The sequence below is a fragment of the Canis lupus genome, chromosome 33 (genome assembly GCF_011100685.1).
Source record: "Canis lupus familiaris isolate Mischka breed German Shepherd chromosome 33, alternate assembly UU_Cfam_GSD_1.0, whole genome shotgun sequence".
Lineage (NCBI taxonomy): Eukaryota > Metazoa > Chordata > Mammalia > Carnivora > Canidae > Canis > Canis lupus.
This window is the reverse complement of record NC_049254.1, coordinates 12,384,846-12,398,833: the sequence shown is the minus strand read 5'-3', so window position 1 is coordinate 12,398,833 and position 13,988 is coordinate 12,384,846. Positions and strand designations below refer to the sequence as shown.

The 13,988-nt window shown below is 36.2% G+C and overlaps 1 long non-coding RNA gene across 2 annotated transcripts in view; it reads left to right on the top strand.

The window, feature by feature from the left end:
- The window catches only part of LOC102156904, a 336,233-nt gene extending 325,621 nt beyond the window's left edge, over window positions 1–10,612 (top strand). Inside the window, exons 9-10 of one of the 2 annotated variants that reach the window (XR_005383242.1) lie at window positions 9,268–9,404; window positions 9,797–10,612. This is a non-coding gene — a long non-coding RNA (uncharacterized LOC102156904). The remainder of the gene's footprint in view (window positions 1–9,267; window positions 9,405–9,796) is intronic. The other variant, XR_005383243.1, reaches the window with a different exon arrangement.
- The last annotated feature ends 3,376 nt before the right edge of the window (window positions 10,613–13,988 follow it).

The following is a 13,988-nucleotide window of genomic DNA, read 5'->3' as shown; positions in this document are numbered from 1 at the left end:
TTACCTCACACTTATTAGAATTGCTATTATAAAAAGGACAAGAAATAATAAGTTTTGGCAAGAATATGGAGAAGAGGGAAGGAAGTCTTATGCACTGTTGGTGGGAATGTAAATTGATGTAGTCACTGTGGAGAACCATATGGAAGTTTCTCAAAAAAATAAAAATAAAACTATCATATGATTCAATAGTTCCAATTCTGGGCATTTATACAAAGGAAATGGAAAACTACTTTTAAAAATTATCTACACTCCCAGGTTTATTGCGGCATTATTTACAATAGCCAAGATGTTGAAATAGCCTAAGTGTCCATTGATGGATGAATGCATAAAGAAAATGTGATTTTATATATATATCTAGATTCATATATCTAAATATAACTATTTTATACATCTATAAATATATACTTATATATCTAGATATAGAATATATGTGATGGGATATTATTCAGCTATAAAAAAGAATGAAATCTTGCCATTTGCAACAACATCAACAGACCTCAAGGGTGTTATGCTGAATGAAATAAATCAGACAGAAAAAGATAAGTACTGTATAATATCACTTATATGTGGAATCTAAAGTCAGAACAAAGCAAAAACAAAAAAACCTCTGAAATTATAGATATAGAGAATAGTTTGGTGATTGCCAGAGGCAGAGATTGAGCAAAATGGGTGAAAACGGTCAAAAGATTAACACTTCTAGTTATAAAATAAATAAGTGCTAGGATGTAATGTACAGCATAGTTACTATATTTAATTACTGTATTGCATATTCGAAAGTTGCTTAGAAATTGGATCTTAAAAGATCTCATCAGAAGAAAAAATTTGTAATCACATAGTGAATGTTAACTAGACATAGTGGTGATCATTTTGCAGTATATATGATTATGAAACATTGTGTTATACACCTGAAGTTAATATAATTTAAAATGTCAGTCGTATCTCAAAAAAACGATCAAATAAATCAAAATCTAGATATACATGCAAAATCTGGTACAGTTTACAAATACCAAGAAAACAAAGAATATACATGATCTGCCGTAAATATGATTAGGAAAACTAAATAAGCTGCTGAACAAGGGATATCTGGAGATTGAATGCAAATACAAGTGAAATAATAAGACGTGACTTTTCTGAAATAGTAGTAATTTCCATGAAAATGTATAAAAATGGTTGTAATGAGATGATCAGCTTTTATTTTCTCCAAATACATGTTTGTAGAGTTTCAACATCTGCCAAGTGATTTTTCTTTCTTTAGATCTACATCCAATTCTTGTCATGAAGAAGAACGAAGCAGCAAAACCAGTTCTCTGCCCCAAAGCCACTTCTTACTAAAATGAAAGGGTAAACTTGTTACTAGATGGATCCATCAGTATAGCACGTCTTATGATGGCCTATGTTATCGCAGCTTTAAAATCAATACTAACTTAAAGCATCTAAAAAAAAACCAAACTGTTGCTGTTTTTCAAAGAACCAAATAATAGCTATAGCCAACTTTTGTGACTTTAATAACACATTCTAATACACCTTCACACTTTACAGATTAAAGTCACATTGTGTTCAACCTCAGAATAATAAATCACATCAAAATAGGAATATCATTTACTCCTTTCAAATGAAAAGATGTGATTTATAATGTCATGCTTTGAATGTATGAGTAGGATATCTAAATCAATCATCTAAATAAGCTATATTATTTCAGAGGTTTTGGAAGGCAAAAATCCGAAAATATTTTGCTATTTTGGTTTTCCTGTGCAATGAAAACTTTGTACGGTATCTCATCCACCAATACAACCATATTATGGTATAATAGACATTATTTTTATGTTGATTGCTTGATATTTGGAGGTGTATGCTTCATAATACTTCTCATTTCACTAACATACAAAAAACTTCAAAAAAGAAAAATTAGAAGACTCATGAATCTGAGAAAAAATCAAACTAACCATTGCACTTCTTTATAAGCCGCCCAGCTTTTCCTATACTAGGTCAGTTAGATTGGGAGACAGCAAATTATGGCTTGTGAGCCAAATCTGGTCCATTGCTTGTTTTCAGAAGTAAAGTTTTATTGGAACATAGATGTGCTCATTTGGTGAACTTAATCACCACTGGCTGCTTTCTCAGTACAAGGACATAATTGAGTAGTTCTTGGCAAAAAAATTAACAGTATCGATGCAGTATTATTTTATATTCTATTTTCCAGATAAGCAATTTGAAGCAGCATTAGGTTAACTAATTTGATTAAGAATTCATAGCGAAGACAGGATTGGTAACCAGTAATCAGGTTCCACAGCCTTTTATGAACCATTAAGATCAGGGTAAATAGAACTATATATGAAATGTTCAGGTGTGAGGACTCTATTTCTTCCTGGTGAAATGTGGTGGGAGGAGGATGGAGAGCATCCTATTACCATCTCATCTGTGAGATTCAGTAGTGCAGGGACTAGACAAGTAATAGTGTTGTCTGACTGAGAGGGTGACTGATAAAGCAATATGTTCCATCCTTGCAGTAGTAATAAAATTCTTGAAATGGTCCGTAAAGCTCAGTAGCCAAGGGAGGAAAGGCAGATGAGCCACATGGAGATGCAGCAGACACCCAAGAGAGGAGCACAGGCTAAATAAATCAGAAATGGATGCATGGTGCTGAGGAACTTACATTGACAGAAGTTTTCTAAGCAGAAATTTGTCAACAAGTTTCACAAATATTTCAAGTAAAAACACGTATCTTAATGTACTCAATATGAGATAATAAGTAGTAGAGAGAACAGAATTCCTTACTGTTTTCTTTATGATTGCCAGGACATGCTCTCATTTCTTATATGAAATGAGGTTTTGTTTGTTTGTTTGTTTTGTTTTGTTTTGTTTTGTTTTTTATTGTGTTGGGAATTCTGAGTGAAGCAGAGATGATAGTTGAGAATGAGAAGCTGTGTCCTGACTGCAAAAATGGGGGCGGAAAAGAAAAGGGACCTGCCTCACAAAACTCCATGAAAATTCCCCCAATCAAAGCTGAAGAGATATCCATGGCCTACTTCCTAAGAATCATCAAGCTATTGACAGTGTAGTCAATTCCCTTGAGGAATAACAATTCATTAAAATCTAGGTTTTATTTACATAGAACAATTATGAAAAGAACAAATAATTTTTTAATTTTATTAATTATTTTTTAAAAGATTTTGTTTATTTACTCATGAGATACACAGAGAGAGAGGCAGAGACATAGGCAGAGGGAGAAGCAGAGTCCCCATGGGGAGCCCGAGGTGGGACTCCATCCCAGAACCCCGGATCATGACCTGAGTCAAAGGCAGACGCTCAACCATTGAGCCACCCACAAGCCCCCTAACCAATTTTTATTTTTTTTTTATTTTTTTTTCCTAACCAATTTTTAATAACAAAAACCAAAAAAAAACTCGAGGCACTTTAAATGTCCACTAACTAAAAATTGAATAAAAAGTGTGATATTTGTACAATAAACTAGTATTCAGCAGTGAAAATACAGTTTATTCTATCAAGTAAATGAATGTCACAAATTATATTAAGTAAATGGAAAAATGAGTTCATGATTTCGTTTATATAAATTTAAAAAACATAAAATAAGATACTATATTACTTAGTAATATTGACATACATGATAAAACTATCAAAAGAAAAGTAATGGGCTACCTCTGGATAGGGAATAAAAGAGTTGCTTTGGGGGAGGGTCACTTGTGTCTTTTAAAAGCAGGGATGATTAGTTTCTATTGGGAGAAAAACGTGCCCATACATTTTTAAAATATTAAATATACCTCATATGTAAATTATATATAGTGTAGAATTAAAATGTGTTAACTATAAGATAGTGTCCTCTCAACAGAGTTGATAAATAGATTTGTTTCCGTAATAAACTAAAATTTTCCTTGGTTTGCATTGCTTTCATATAAAATGGTATCATTGGTTTTCTTAGGAGAGTGACGATGGAATAAGGACTTCATCCATTTTGACAAATGACCAATAAAATCAATGTTTGGATTCTCAGCATCAGTAGTCACTAGGGAGATGCAAATTGAAACAGTAAGATGTCACCTCATGCCTATTAGAATGCTCATGATCAAAAAGACAAGAGATGACAAATGTTGGTGTGAATGTGGAGAAAAAGGAACCCTTGTGCACTATTGGTGAGAATGTAAATTGGTGCAGCCACTCTAGAAAACAGTATGGAGGATCCTCAAAAAAATCAAAAACAGAACTCTGGAAATTCCACATTTGGAAATACATTCAAATGAAACAAAAACACTAATTCAAAAAGATCTCCGCACCCCTATCTTCATAGTAGCAGCGTTATTTACGAGAGCCAACATGGAAACAAACTAAGTGTCCATTAATGGGTGAATGGATAAAGAAGTTGTGGTATTATGGAGTATTATTCAGCCACTAAAAATGCAAGAAAATCTTATCATTTGCAACGCCATGGATGGAACTTTTTTTTAATTGGAGTTCAACTTGCCAACATATAGCATAACACCCAGTGCTCATCCCGTCAAGTGCCCCCCTCAGTGCCCGTCACCCAGTCACCCCATCACCCTTCACCTCCCCTTCCACCACCCCTTGTTTGTTTCCCAGAGTTAGGAGTCTCTCATGCTCTGTCTCCCTCACTGATATTTCCCACTCATTTTCTCTCCTTTCCCTTTAATCCCTTTTACTATTTTTTTATATTCCCCAAATGAATGAGACCATATAATGTTTGTCTTTCTCCGATTGACTTACTTCACTCAGCATAACACCCTCCAGTTGACATGGATGGAACTTGAAGGCATTATGACAAGTGAAATAAGTCAGACAGAGAAAAACAAATACTATATGATTTCACTTATATGTAGAATCTAAAAGCAAAACCCTAACCAAACTTACAGGGGAAAAAAAGATCAGATTTAAGTGTTTACGGGTGGCAGAGGGTAGGGGTGGAGGGAATTGGAGGAAGGTAGTCAGAAGTTGCAAATTTCCAGGTATAAGATAAACAAGTGCTCGGGATATAATGTACGTCATGATATAACTATTGCTAACCCCTCTATCTGATATAGAGGAAAGTTGTTAAGAGTATAATAGTTCTCCTCACAAGGAGAATTTCTTTTCCTTCTTTAAACCTTCTTTTCTTCTTATTGTATCTATCTGAGAAGATGGATGTTAGCTGAATCTCTCTCATGGTAATCATTTCACAGTATATATAAATCAGAGCATCATGCTGTACACCTTATACAAAGATATATGTCAATTATTTCCAATAAAACAAACAAAAAACCAATCTTTGGTCCACAAATACTAAGCTGAAGGTATGTTAGGATATGAGTGTTCAATGCCCATTTTGATTGTTATACATCAAGCATAGCATAATAATTTTACTTTCTTTGAGAATGACCTAGAAAATGAAAGTGATAGAATATTGAATTAAAGAGAGCAGAGAACATGAGACAGTCTATTAGAAGATTCAACATGCATAAAAAATGGAAACACTTCCAGTAAAATGGTTGGGCTTTATATCCAAATAAACTTATAAGGGTCTCTATTGCTTTCAAAAACTACAGAATTCTGTGTCCCTGGGCAGTGATGGGTCCTGCTCTGAGGATCACTGGGAAGCCAATAAATAGCTGCATAAATAATGAGGTTTGTGCCTGCTGCAAACTGCTAAGAACACCAGAAATTGTTTCAATTTTCATATTTCTATGATAGATGCTCCCTTTTTTTTCCTGTATGTCTCTTTGGGACCTTACCGTTCCCCTTTCCAAAGGACAAAGAAAAGATCAATACATACACTCCCGCACTCACATATATAAAGCTACTGTGCCAAAGTGCTGGCATATTCAGACTGGAGCACAGGTCTTGTGAGTTGAACCAGACTACTTGACAATCTGCTAGAAAAGCATCCTTACCTGCGATGCAATTTCTGTGGAATTCATGATTGCTCTCTGGAACAGTCCAGTGTCTTGAGAGCAGAAATCTCTCCAAAGAGATAAAAACTCAATTGGGACAGGCTGAGCACCTAAACTCTGGGATTCTGAGAGCCCTGAGCATTCCACAGTACTTCAAAACTCTTTCCAACTTTGATTTTGAAATCAGAAGGTGGAGGGGAGGAAAAAGGTACTTTGGAGGACGAAGGGTAGTTTATGATGTTTCTCTTTTGATGGATTACCTGCTCTCTGGTACACCAACTGAGAGAGACCGCAAGGTTACAGGGAACATAAACTGAAGGAGAGCACTGGCATTTCCTGAATTCTACACAGGTCCCGCAGCTTTGATACATGACTGCCCTGCACAAGGCCATCAATTCTCTGTGCGGCACCACGCTGCGTGGAATATGCAATTTGTACGATTATAGTTATCATGATTACATCAAGCTGAACAACATTTTCAGCTCTGTGAGGTAGAAGGAGGAGAGGCATCAGAGGGGCTGGGATTCAGGCTGACAAAGGCATGGAGAGGGGAGAGGAGAGAGTTTGGGAAATTTCTTTTAATCCCTTTGCTGCTCATTTCCAGTTCTTGACAATAGAGTGCATATCTGGGCTATATTCTGACCAATTCAGTGATAAGTTGGCCAAAGAATCTGCATTTTTATAAGCACCTCTGGGTGATGCTTAGGAAAAATGTTTATGGTACAAGTATGAATACATTATAGTTCGTTTTCTTATGTGAGTTAGTCCTCTGAAAACACCTCTTTACTCTAAGAAGTCTGGTGTGTATTGGTTAAACCTTTGGATTTTGTGAGATGGATTGGATATAAGCTCATTGAGTGACAGGACATTGGTCTCCTTGTCCCTAAAGAATTGCTTAACATGAAGTAGGCATCAACCAATATATACAAGTTTAATATATAAGGGTATTAAATTTATGCATACTCTTAGTCAATGTCATCACTAAACTTTAGATGCTCTTGGACAACAGTTTCTCATGTGGCATCCATTTGAGGAATTGGAAGTACAACATATTCCTGTAATGTCATGATAAAGTACATAAAGGAGGCTCAAGCCTTAACCTAAATTTTTCATTCATTTGCTCAACGGTTTTAGATGGCATACTTCTCTAGTACCTGGGGCTAAATTTTTGGCTTTTAAGCGTATGAAACAGAACCGTGCTCTGTGCATTTCTGGGTTTTCCTATTCTATAAGAGGATTGAATATTAGTAAGATGGAGGTTGCAATTAAATTTTGGAGACGGAACATGAAAGACTCCTAACTCTGGGAAATGAACTAGGGGTGGTGGAAGGGGAGGAGGGCGGGGGGTGGGGGTGACTGGGTGGCGGGCACTGAGGTGGGCACTTGATGGGATGGGCACTGGGTGTTATTCTGTATGTTGGCAAATTGAACACCAATAAAAGATAAATTTATTTAAAAAATTTTTGGAAAACAAATTCTCCAAATCGATAAAAGTCAAAGAACATTCCAACTCTTCAACTTGGGACCAATTCAGTTAGAGCACACTATCCCTAGTATGGGAGCAGTCTTTCCTATGCTACTGATGCTGCATGTCAACATGTCATGTCTCCTTTTGTTGTTTTTCCCAGTAACATTTTAAGAAGTCCTCCATAAGGAGTATTATTAATAGGGTATTATAGGCAAATGCATATATTTAGGAATGTCAACAACAAAAAATCATGGTGCTTAAAAACATCTGTTACAAAATTATTTGAATATTTAAATGAAACAAATGTCTGAAACCATTATAACATATGTAACTTGAAAATACATAATTTGAACTTACTTTGACGGATAAATGGAGATTAATTCATTTTAAAGTTTTAATTTTCTTACTTAGGTAGATGAAGTCAAAGGTTAAAATCTGACTACAGTATTGACATCATGGAAATGTGAGCTATATATACTATGTGAGCTATATATACTTAAAGGAACATCCAAACGATCACGACATAGTCAATTACATAAAAATTGAAAGCTGTGGCCACAGTGCCAGAAAAGACATAATGTAAATTTCATTTCATTTTATATATATTATATATAATATATCAAATTGTAATTGGTTTGTAGATAGCAATATGTTGAACAAAGGTGTAGGGCCTTGAGCTTCCTAGAAAAGGGATATTTTAATTGATTCTAGTATAGAGGCATTTGGGAGGGCAAATACTATTTTGCCCCACTTATAACTGTATTTGAATGAAATCCTGCATTTTTGTTAGTTTTGTTTTCACACCTTGATGTTTTATTGATTTTTTTTTAAAGTCTACTTTCTAGAAAAGTGTTATAACTGGTAATGGTTCAAATATAAGGAGATTTCAGTCTTCTCCCAGTCGAGAAAATCTGAATGTGTATTCTTTGTGAATGATCAAGCTAACCTGCGAGACAGAGTTGGTGATTCTGTAGGGTCTTTGGCTCTGTTTCTTAACAACAATTCAAATTATTTCAATTCGTGGAGTAAAAATATTAATTTAAATTGTTCCCCAAGAAATGAAAATAGCTTCTCCTTTATAGTTTGTAATAGTGATTGTCTCTCTAGGGGTGAAATTGCAGCTACATTTTGTTTTCCTTCTTTTGCATTTTTACACACGTGTGCACATACATATTTCTCTATAATGAATATATACTTCCCTTTTAAAATAAATGCCTTTTAAAAACCAAATGCACAAGAAATAATCTCATTATGCAGAATTAAAGGATAAAATGGCTTTCATTAAAACAGTATTCTATTTGGATGTTGTGAATAGTCTTTACAACTTTTACAGAAATTAAAGTTCATTCACTTATTTGATAGTTCTTTAGCTCCTCCCAAGTGCCAGGCACTGGTCGAGGAGCTGGGAAACAGTGATGAATAAAGAGAAGTTCCTAATATGATGGGGTTTGTATTCTAATTGGGAATGGCAGGTGATAAACTATTTAATAGGTCTAGTGATGACAAATACTGTGGAAAAAAAACAAATAAGAAAATAGGGTGAGGGGATAGGGCATGATGAAAAGGTGCTATTAGTATAGTGAGCAGGGAATAGCAAGGTATCTGAATAGGTAAGGGAACATTCTAGTAGTAACTTGATTGATGTGGGTAAGCCAGAGCCAATAGACAGAGGATATGCAAGCATTCCTCTAGGCAGTGAATGGAAGCATGCTTGGCATTTGCAACATCAAGAAGGCCAGAGTGGAGGGGGTTGATTCTGAGAAGGAAAATAGGGCAGGATATAAAGTCAAACAGGTTAGCAGGAACGTCAGAGTCCATGGAGCCTTGATGGTCATAGTCGTCTGAGATAAAAAGTTGTTGCAGGCTTTGGGCAGAGATGATGTTCTGTTTTATAATTAACAGGAGCACTTGGCTACCATGTGGACAGGAGATGGTAGCAGGCAAGAAGTGGAGGCCAAGAAGCCAGTGTGGAGCCAGGGAACATTTCAGGTGAAGAGGATGACTCTAATTCTCTGGGTTTCCAGCTCAATAGTTCTTAGGTATGCCAAGGCCTTGGATCTTCTGAAAGTTTGTGTCATGGGATTTCTTCAGTGACATACATAAAAATCTCATTTGGTTACTATCTGAAGCAACTATGAACAAAACTACCAGCCACGGCTTGAAATGATCTCCAACTTATTGCCTATGATGAAAAACAGCATTATAAAACTTGACAAAAGTTTATCTTTCAATTTTATTTCCATCATTTAGTATATAATTCAGCCCTATTGAAGAGATGTTTAGAGTTAGAATATTAGCATTTAAATGATTTATATTAAAGCGTGTTAAAGCTGTTTAGATCGAAGACTGAATTTTATCTTTATGATGTGGGAACAAAGAGTGCAAAGATCTTAGATGATGAATTTGGAATTGTTGACTCTTTTCTCTGCAGGAGGTGGTGTTTCCTGTATGGAAGGGTCAAGCATGTCCTGGAAACTAATGCAGAAAAAAGGACTTAACCTCCAAGAAAATTTGTATCTAATTTTGAATTGCTCATGGCAGCATTAAAAAGGAGAAATGAAAACAGAGTAGAAGAGGGGAGATTAGATAGCAGCAGAGTGGATTGTTTACTTGCCTTTGCTTCCTGGATTTTCATTCTTTTCTTTTATCTCTGCAGCCTTGAGGATTTATTGGCACCCATTTCATTTGTCTTTCTCCAGATTTAAAATTGAAGTGATGAGATGGAATATTACCTGTGTGCTTCAGAACATCCATGAGTGACATGTGATAGTTGCCCAGGAAACTAGAGATGAAATTCCACAGGCCTTTGAGATGCTTTACATTTGAGAATAAAGTTCAGCTGAAGTTTAAATAGCATCCTGACAGTGAGCATTGATCCCTCATGTTATCTGTTAGAATATTAGAGCTGCTGATGACAGAAAACCCCCAACTCAAAGTGGCTAAACCAACAAAGAAATTTATTATCTAATAGAACTGCAAGTCCAGAGGTAGGGTGGGCTCCAAGTGGATAATAATGAAAAGTTTAATATAATCAAGGATCTAGATCCTTTTTTTCTTTCTCCTCTGCTGTCCTCAGCTATCCCCTAAGGCTGGCTGGCCTTGTGGTCTTGAGATGGCTGTTAATGATAACCTGAGCAATATTAATTCTTATTTATGCTAGCAGGAGAGGAAAGTGGAGATTTCTCCCTTAAACCTAGAAAATAGGGATGCCTGGGTGGCTCAGTGGTTAACCGTCTGCCTTCGGCTCAGGGCATGATCCTGGAGTCCTGGGATCAAGTCCCACTTTGGGCTCCCTGCATGGAGCCTGCTTCTCTCTCTACCTGTGTCTCTGCCTCTCTCTGTGTCTTTCATGAATAAATAAATAAAATCTTTTAAAAAAACTAGAAAATATTCCTTCTTTTCAATGTGATTGAAAAAATTTAATTCACACACCCATCTCTAGATTAAGGAAAGGCATTCCCCAACTGGCTTAAAAAAATCAAAATCTCCCCTTGAGGACTAGATATATTATGATTCTCTGGACTAAAAGGGCTTATATTAAGAAGAAAAAAGAGAGAGTTGTGTGCTAGGTGTCACCTATATCATACAACAGAGAGACAATGATTAACCAGAAACTCTATACTGAAAAATTTTTTTCAAGTTCCAGTCCCAGGTTCCATTATTCTGTCCTTTGTCATCAGCACAGTGGACATATATTTCCATCATTTAAGGATCAAAATAGAAGAGAAAGGGAAAGAGTTTTGGTAAGTCTAACTTTTCTCCTTTCTACAGTATTTGAAGGCATTCCAGCTTAGAAATAGTAATTTTAAAACAAAACATAAGCATAGTGTTAAGTGACCAAGAGTTAAGATTAATGAATACTTATAATGTGGCAATTAATTGCTTTCATTTTCCTATATCCTGGATTCTTTTTTATATATATATATATATCCTGGATTCTTTAAGAGACTTAATGTACTTCAACACCTATATCAACTATACCTATTGATATAAATACTAGTAAGCAATTAAACATCCCTTTTGAGACTCTTCCCTTTTCTTCTGGGATCACAAAAAATTCTTTGTTAAAAATAATCTCAGCAGGTGAAAAAAAATTAGCAGACAAAGGCCCTACCAAGCAACAGCAGATACATGAAAAATTCTTGCTTTCTTTGCAAGCTATTTATGAAGAGTGTATTAATTTCTACTGCTGTATAATAAATTATCACAAACTTAGTGGCTTAAAGCAATGCAATTTATTATCTTATGGTTTCTATAGGTCAGAAGTCTGAGCACAGTATAGATGGGTTGTCTTCTCAAAGTTTTATAGGGTTGCAATCAAGGATAAAAATAGGTCTCAGTCGTACTTATTCTCATCTAAGGCTCAGTGCTCTCTTCTAAGTTCATAAAGTTGTTGGGAGAATCTGTTCCCTGTAGTCATAGGTGTGTCCCCAATTTCTTAAAACTGTTGACCAAGGAAGACTCCTGGAGACTACCTTCAGTTCCTTACTAGTGTCTGCTTTTTTTTCCAAGCCAGCGGGAACATTGTCTCTGACTTTGAATCTCTGACTGCTAGACTCAGATCTAAAGGCACATCTGATTAGGTCAGGTCCACCCGATACTTTCTCTACCTTAAAGTCAATTGATTGGGGATTATCATTTGATGGACAAAATCCCGTCCTGGTAGCACCTACAGTTGAACAAGTGGGAGAACTATGGGGACACCAGGGAGCTTCCCGTGCAGGAAGGCTGAGCTGACAATGCAGATGTTTCACCTCACAACAGAAGAGCAAGCTATTGTTGGCTCAGCTCTAGAGTAGTGAAAGGTAAATACCTCCAAAGGGTCCCCCTCCTTTCTATCTGTACGCATATCACTTCATTTTCTCCCCGACAAAAAAAAAGTTACAAAGAATTACCTCCCTAGGCTGGAAAATTAGGATAAAAAAGAGGAAGATAATGAAGAAATAATGACTATGTGTTGAAAGTAAGGAAGAATGCAATTGAGGAGATACAAGAAGAAATGAAAGCAAGCAAGCATCCGTGAGGGAGAGTTGGTGTCAGGGTTTATGGGTTCGAAATAAAGGTAGAAGGAGAGAAGGCATTGTAGGAAAAAGAGGGGTTGGAAAAAGCCAGGTGGGGACAGCAGCTTTGAAAGTAACAATAATGATGGCATTTGTGGCCATAGATTGGCTTTGAACAAGGCACTCTGCTTCTTTTTAGTAAATAATTTCCTGTGGTGAAGGAAGGCTGATGGCAGCACATATTTGTGTATATATCTTGATCTTGTTGACAGTGTTTCTCAGCACTCACTTTGTTATGGTCTGGCTGCTGCTTCGAAGAGCCAGGCAAAGCTGATAATATTACACTTAATAAAAACGTACAAAGGCCAAAAACATAGCTACAAACAAAAGAAATTAAAAATAGCCCAAGGTAGTCTTATAACCTCCTTGCATCAAACCATTTGGACAAGAAAGCGAGAATGTATATAGCTCCGTGTGGTTTTTATTCCCCCTTTTCGCTTTTAATATACTAACAAAGATGAATATAATTTAAAGCAACTTCACAAATCCATTTCCCCCAGAGCACCAGTGGATAAAGAAAGATTGCATCTCGGTACCACGTGGTTCTTAGTTACTAAATCAGAAATGATCAAATAAAGTTAATGACAGGGCTTGGCTAAGCTGAGACTTTCAGTAGCATGTGTGTGTGTGTGTGTGTGTGTGTGTGCAAAATCAAGTGCAGATGTATTCCAAATAGCTGTCTTTCAAGCAGGCCATATGTATCTTTTAAATAATGTATCTTTAAAAATAAATCACGAAGGACTGCAGAAGTATTTTCTTTTAAAAATAAGGAATATATAATATCGCAAATACAGAAGATATCATTTTGGCTTCTGATTTTTTGATGTTCCTGAGCTTTTAGGTTCTTAGATCTATAAAAGAAGGGTGTAGGCCTTAGTTGTGCATTCCTGTGACACCATCTGTTAGTAGCAAACAAGATGAGCACATATGCTGGCTGCTTCTAATGTTCCTTATAAAGATTCACTTTTCTCTTTGAAGAGACACTGTTGACCATGAGGTTATGCAGTTGACTCATTTTCATTTTCCTGTGGGAATTTGTGAGGGTGCTGCAAAGAAAGGAGGGGAATTGAAAAGACACCCCCCCCCCGCCAAAAAACTTTAGGGCATAGCAGAGAGGTGATTCAGAATCCAACATTCTAGCAAAACTGGTGCCCATTCTGATTAGGTGACTACTTATTTGGACTTTTGTAAGACATCTCCTGTAAGAATGAAAAGGAGTTTTTCTGAGAATAGAGGCAGAGATTTGCAGGAGTCTTGATAATGGCTGCCAAAGCCAGCAATGGCCCCAAGATTACTAGTCTAAAATAAAAGGCATAATTCATGATAATATTTTATTAATTGACTAATTAGCTAAGTCACCTACTTGACCTCCTCGGGTGTGTGCACCTACTTTTTCCCTCTGGCTTCTAGATCTGACTCCTTACATAGGAGTCAGATTATCAGGCATCATTTCCATCACCGGGTCTTCAAATTAAAAAAAAAAAAATGCTTGTGCTCCAATCCCCATGTCTTTCAATATGAGTGTTTACTAAGCTATCAGAAAGCAGTGACGCTTGTGGGGTA